Genomic DNA, 6868 nt, shown 5'->3' on the forward strand with positions numbered 1-6868 from the left:
ATCATTTGATGGGGATGGGGAAGCGCACGCGCGCGCGTGGGTTTGTGTGAATGTGTGTGTGTGTGTGTGTGTGTGTGTGTGTGTGTGTGTGTGTGTGTGTGCATACGTGTGTGCGTGTCTCACTCACTCTTCATCCCTATCCCTACTCTCTCCTTCATTTTCAAAGGGTTTGGGCGTGTAGTAGTTTCTCCACAGGGGCACTGCGTCATTTTAGTGCAAAAAAAAACGCACGCTCCTGCAGACTCTCGGACACACACACACACACACACACACACACACACACACACGCAATGCACGCCTCCTCTCACACTCCCTCATTTGCCCCCCCCCTCACTCCACCCCAACCTCCCTCGCCCCCTCCTCCCCACACACACACCCTCCACCCCACGCCCTCACCCCCCCCCACTCCACACGCGCAAGGAGTGGGAGGGGGTCAAACCGTACACCCAAATCAACGTATATAAAAACAGACGGAGCAAACGCTAGACATCACACCGCCACAAGCACACTGTCGTGTGGGTATCACAACAACTACTACTACCACCACTGGAGATAAACAGTGACGGCTGAGGCGACAGTTCAGCAGAAAGCAACAGCCTCCATAACTTTTGTACTTCGAATCGTCATCATGAAGAACAATACGATCATCGCTGTTCTTTTGGTGGTCTGTAAGTAGTATGCATGTCTTGGGTACTTTTTTGTTGTTTGGTTGTTCTTGTTTGATTTCAATTGTTTGCCTTCTGCGTACCGTTCGTTGTACTAGTTACTGTTCTATGAAGTTTTTTATAAATGTATTTTCTTATCTATTTACTTTGTCTTATTATTTTTGTTTCATTTTATGTTATCTAACGTTATACATACATAGGAGGAAGGTGGCAGAATGGTTAAGACGCTCAGCTGCCAATACAGAGAGTCCGTGAGGGTGTGGGTTCGAATCCCGCTCTCGCCCTTTCTCCTAAGTTTGACTGGAAAATCAAACTGAGCGTCTAGTCTTTCGGATGAGACGATAAACCGAGGTCCCGTGTGCAGCACGCACTTGGCGCACTGAAAAAGAACCCATGGCAACGAGAGTGTTGTCCTCTGGCGAAATTACGTAAAATGAAATCCACTTTCATAGGTACACAAATATGTAAGCATGCACTCAAGGCCTGACTAAGCGCGTTGGGTTATGCTGCTGGTCAGGCATCTGCTCAACAGATGTGGTGTAGCGTGTATGGATTTGTCCGAACGCAGTGACGCCTCCTTGAGAAAGTGAAACTGAAACTGAAACTATACATACAACCTAGGGCAGGCTTTCTGTAGGCCTTATCAGCGCGTTAATTTTATGCGAACGTCAGGTTCTGGAGAGTCAGTCTCTCTCTCTCTCGCTCTCTCTCTCTCTCTCTACGCTCTCTCTCGGTCTCTCTCTCTCTCTCTCGATACCCTATCAATATTAACTCTCTCCATACGAACGGTGAAAGAGACGACGTTAACAGTGTTTCACCCCAATTACCACCATCAGCGGAAGGCTCTTATACTGAAGAGGTGAATGTTGACAAAGAATACCACAATTCTGACTACGGAAGCTAAAGGCTGGGTCATTGAGACACCCACTGGACATCCGAGGGGTCTGTGTAGAGGAGAAGAGAGGACTGGCCGTACTGAGTGAGTTTTAACTCTGCTGTGAGGTGCATTCGGTACTGGCTGAAACCAGCACAACTAGATGAATCAAGATTACCAGAGAAAGCGTGTAATATGTTGTGACTTGGATGCGATGGGTAAAATAAACTGGGTAGCAAAAATGAGAGTCAGAGTGTATGGAATTGGGATGGCGTTTGTTTGGTTGAACCAAAGATTAGGGGATATCACAGGATTTGTTCATAGTCTCCGTACCAGGCTAGTTGATTGTAGATGGCAAGAATGGAACACACATATGTGATAAAGTGATAGGTTTTATTTGTATAATCAGATTAACTGTTTGCACTGTGTCCCATCTTATCTGACAATGAATGTGCCCAAACAACTAATAAAATATGTCATGACAAGATTCAGGCTTGGACTTTCAGATATTGCTATTCATCATTTCTGCTACAGACGGCACAATGATCGTGATCTTGCCTGTCCATTATGCAAAAACTCAGAAGAAAACGAATTACACTTTACGTTTTGTTGTCCTAAGTTAAGTGACCTTCGGTGCAATCTAACACCCCAGCCTTCTTTGTTTCAATCAGTATTGCTTATTACGTCACGTCGAGAAGAAGTCAAACAGTTTGCCACTTGTTTATACAAAGCCTTTGAATTTCGGCCTCTAGGTTGTACCTAATTGTATTTTGTTCTATTATTCTGTTGTATCACCAAATGTACGTCTTGTAATCTTTTTTTTTTTTTCAAATACGTTTACACACCACGCCTTCATAACCTTTTTTGAAGAAACCATCTCCACATGATTCCACACACTCTAAACCCTACTTACAACATGTATCAACATACTGGCGCTGCATGGATGACGGATATTCACACCTACAGTAAGACAAGAATCACCGGTACATTTGTTACCATTATTTCAATGTTCACTTTCAGTTTATTTAGTTGTTGTTTTTTGTTGTTGTTGTTGTTGTTTTGCCTGCAGATGTATTTGTTTTCCTGTCAAACTGGCTTGTTTTTGTTGTTGTTGTTGTTGTTTTATACAGATTTTTGCCATGGACAACCATTTTGTTACCGTGCGTTCTTTTACGTGCGTTAACTCACTCAGTACGGCCAGTCCTTTCTTCTCCTGTACACAGACCCCTCGGATGTCCAGTGGGTGTCTGAATGACCCAACCTTTAGCTTCCGTCGTCAGAATTGTGGTATTCTTTGTCAACATTCACGTCTTCAGTATAAGAGCCTTCCGCTTGCAATATTTTGATGATGGTAATTGGGGTGAAACGCTGTTAACGTCGTCTCTTTCGCCGTTCGTATGGAGAGAGTTAAACAAGCGCATGGTCCACACGGGATCTTGGTTTATCGTCTCATCTAAATGACTATCGTCTAGACCACAACTCAAGGTCTAGTGGATGGGGAGGGATAGAATAACTGTCCACTGTTGTATTCCATCCTGTACGCTCAGTCCCTCTTGATTTCCAGGAGGAAGCGTTACCAGTTGTCCAAATAAATAAATAAATAAATATTATAAAACTGAAAAAAAAGAAGTTATCCACCATGCACACCACACGTGCGTGGCCCAGATTGTTTTCACTGACCTGAACAATGATGTTACCTGTTCTCACTGCGTGTGTGTGTGTGTGTGTGTGTGTGTGTGTGTGTGTGTGTGTTCTAATCCCCGAACAGTCAGATGACATTATTCTATTCCCCGATGATGATGATGATGATGGTGGTGGTGGTGGTAGTGGTGGTGGTGGTAATAATGATGATGATGATACTGATGAAAGAATTAATGAAGGTGGAGGTCATTTTGATTCCAAACAGACATATCTTTTGCTAAGTGTCTTTTTATCATTAGTGTCCGTTTCAGTTACAGATACACGAAACGATGTATGCACTCAGCTTCAGTCAGCAGCAGTTGTAGTAGTAGCAGAAGAAGAAGTAGTAGAAGTATTGAATCCAAGCATATTCACATATGGAGTATTGCCTTGGTGGTAACGTGTCCGTGTAGGAAGCGAGAGAATCTGAGCGCACTGGTTCGAATCCCACAGTCGCCAGTATTTTCTCCCTCTCCACTAGACCTTGAGTGGTGGTCTGGACGCTAGTCATTCGAATGAGACGATAAACCGAGGTTTCGTGTGCAGCATGCATTTAGCGCACATAAAATAAATTTGAAAAAACGGCAACTGACAAAAAGGCTGTCCCTGGCTAAATTCTGTAGAAAATTCCACTTCGTTAGGAGAACAAAAATAAAATTGCAGGCAGAAAAAAAGGGTGGCGCTGTCAGTGTAGCGACGCGCTCTCTTTAGGGGGAGGAGCCGGAATTTCACACAGAGAAATATGTTGTGACAAAAAGAGTAATACAACACAATACAATGCAATGCAATGCAATGCAATGCGATACGATACGATACGATACGATACGATACAACAGAACACAACACGATACAATACAACACAATACAATACAACACAATTCAATACAACACAACACGATACAATACAACACAACACAATATAATGTGATACGATACAACACAACACAATGCAATACAATACAGTACAATACAATACAATATGATACGATACAACACAACAGAATGCAATACAATATGATGCAACACAATACAACACAACACAACACAATATGATACGATACAACACAACACAGCACAACACAATGCAACACAACACAACACAGCACAACACAAGACAATACGATACGATAAAACACAAAACAACACAATACAACACAGCACAACACAACACAACACAACACAAGACAATATAATACGACACAACACAACACAACACAATAACCACATCCGATAACATCAGGTACACACAACACACAACACAAAACACCTCTCAGGCTGTAGATAGAACCTCCACTACTTCTTCACCTACAGGTCTGACAGGCAGCACGTGGCTCCCGCTGACAGGGGTGAAGGCCAGCGGCTGTCACCGAAGCAGGGTAATCCCCATCCCCTGGCCTGTTGGTGGCGGGGCACCCGTGGGCAACAACGCAGGTGGGGGTGGGGGTGGGTTCGGCCTGGGGCTTGGGGGAGGGGCCCTCCTGGCGGCCCTCATCCAGCGTCTCCAGGCCCCGGCTGCCGCCCCTGCTGCTCCTGCTCCTGCTCCTGGGAAATGATCGTCCTTGCTGCTTGGTGCGTTGGTGTAGGGGGGAGGTGGGGGTGGCGGCGTGGGGGCGGGGTGGGGTGGGGGCGGGGGGGGGGGGTAATGGTGGATGGGTGACGAGTGGGATACAGAATACATACAGAATACAGAATATTATCTGAACAAGAGAAATTCATTCATATGTGGTGTAAAACGGGGAGAAAAAAAACACACACACAAGAAAATCGCAGTCATTTCAACATGTACATACATAAACCATGTTAAGATGTTAACTTTGGGCAAACCATTATTACAATCAATAATCACAGTAGACAACAACAACAACAACAGAAACCCTTAAAAAGTAATTTGGAGTAAATCATACTTACAATATCACAGTCATACACACATGCAGTGATAATCACAGTTAAAGGATAGACATAACAGTATACTAAAAGTTGACATAGACAAATGATAGCAGTGTGCAATTTATAGTACCTTGAGTTAAGATGTGATGGACGGTGGTGTGGGGTAGGTGGGTGTATGTGTGTGTGTGTGTGTGCGCGCGCGTGTGTGTGTTGGGGGGGGGGGAGGTGTTGGGAGGGGGGTGGGGTTGTTGGTGGGTTGATGAGTGGATCATGTGTGTGTGTGTGTGTGGTGTGTGGGCGGGGAATACGGAGGGGGGAAGGTCGGTTGGTAGTTGATGGGTGTGTGGGGTGTGTGGATGTGTGGATGTATGTTCTGTGGGGTGCTGCATGTGTGTGTGTGTGTGTGTGTGTGTGTGTGTGTGTGTGTGTATTTATGCCTCTGTGTATGTGTGTGTGTATTTATGCCTGTGTGTGTGTGTGTGTGTGTGTGTGTGTGTGTTCTTTTGTTTAAAGTCTATCCACACATTGTGATTCTAGACGAACATCCATCCCCTTTCCCACCCCACACATGCCTCATGTTATCGCTACCGTCCCAATTCATCTCTTCCCACCTTGCATTACAAAACAGAAAAAGAAAAACGAAAAAGAAAAGAATTATGAACTAACTAATCAACCAGTTACATTACACCAGAGAGCAAATTGGGGCTCCTAATTAAACTCTGAACTATTTCAAACATGAGTTGATTGTCATAATTTTTTTTAACAGTTTCAGTAGAAGCAGATGAGACTGCAGATTTTGTCGATGAATGAGAAAAAAAAAAGTTTTCAGCTGTTCACCTTCACGAATGATATGCATGGGTGTACTTTCATTACCACAAATGCAAATCACCTTTGAGGTAAACTTTGCTTTTATAGCATCCAGTGGTAGTCTGTACATAAGAAGGGTTAGATTTCTGTTATTGTATTGTTTATCGGTTATGGAAGAAAACGTACGACCAGTTTTGCGCGAGTAAAAGTTATTATTTTCAAACTGGATCACCAGGTCGCCAGTTTCAGTTTATTGACTTGGTTCCAGCAGAATTTTCCCAGCAGAGAACAACCTTCTTGTGATGAAAATGGAACGCGAATTTCAAAAGCAGTGTGAATATTCATCGCCCCTTTTTTTTCGCGCCGGCATTTGTGTGTGTGTGTGTGTGTGTGTGTGTGTGTGTGTGTGTGTTAGTAGCCCTGGACTGTCATGTGACCACATTCCATTTTCCCGATGATGATAACGATGTTGATGATGATGATGACAATAAAGGTGGTGGTCATTTTGATTCCAGACAGACCTATCTTTTGCTGGGTGTCTCATTATCTTCTCTGTGTCTGTTTCGGTTGCAGATAAACGAAACGATGTACGCTCTCAGCTTCAGTCAGCAGCAGCACCAGTGGTTTTAGCCGCAGACGTCGTAATCGTCGTCGTCGTCGTAGTAGTAGTAATTGTTGTTGCTTTTGTTGTAACAGTAGCAATGACAGCAGTAGTAGTAGCTTGTAGTGCTAGTTTGTAGAAGCAGCAGCAGTAGTAGTAGTACCCTTAAAAGTAGTAGTAAGTCTAAGCATAATTATATACATAAACACTTTTGCTCAATTGGTTACACATGCATACAATCACAGGCACGAACGCGCGCGCGCGCACACACACACACGGCACACATAAAATCACGCACAGGCATATACATACATACATATAATATATATATATATTTGTGTGTGTGTGTGTGTG

At 43.9% G+C, this 6868-nt stretch overlaps 1 long non-coding RNA gene across 1 annotated transcript; it reads left to right on the top strand.

Moving 5' to 3' along the window:
- Nucleotides 1-500: 500 nt before the first annotated feature.
- LOC143287372 (uncharacterized) lies at nt 501-6583 on the top strand. The gene is made up of 3 exons (XR_013055947.1): nt 501-668; nt 4531-4788; nt 6487-6583. It is a non-coding gene; the product is annotated as an uncharacterized LOC143287372 (long non-coding RNA).
- Nucleotides 6584-6868: the final 285 nt, after the last annotated feature.

This window comes from Babylonia areolata, chromosome 11 (genome assembly GCF_041734735.1).
Source record: "Babylonia areolata isolate BAREFJ2019XMU chromosome 11, ASM4173473v1, whole genome shotgun sequence".
NCBI lineage: Eukaryota > Metazoa > Mollusca > Gastropoda > Neogastropoda > Buccinidae > Babylonia > Babylonia areolata.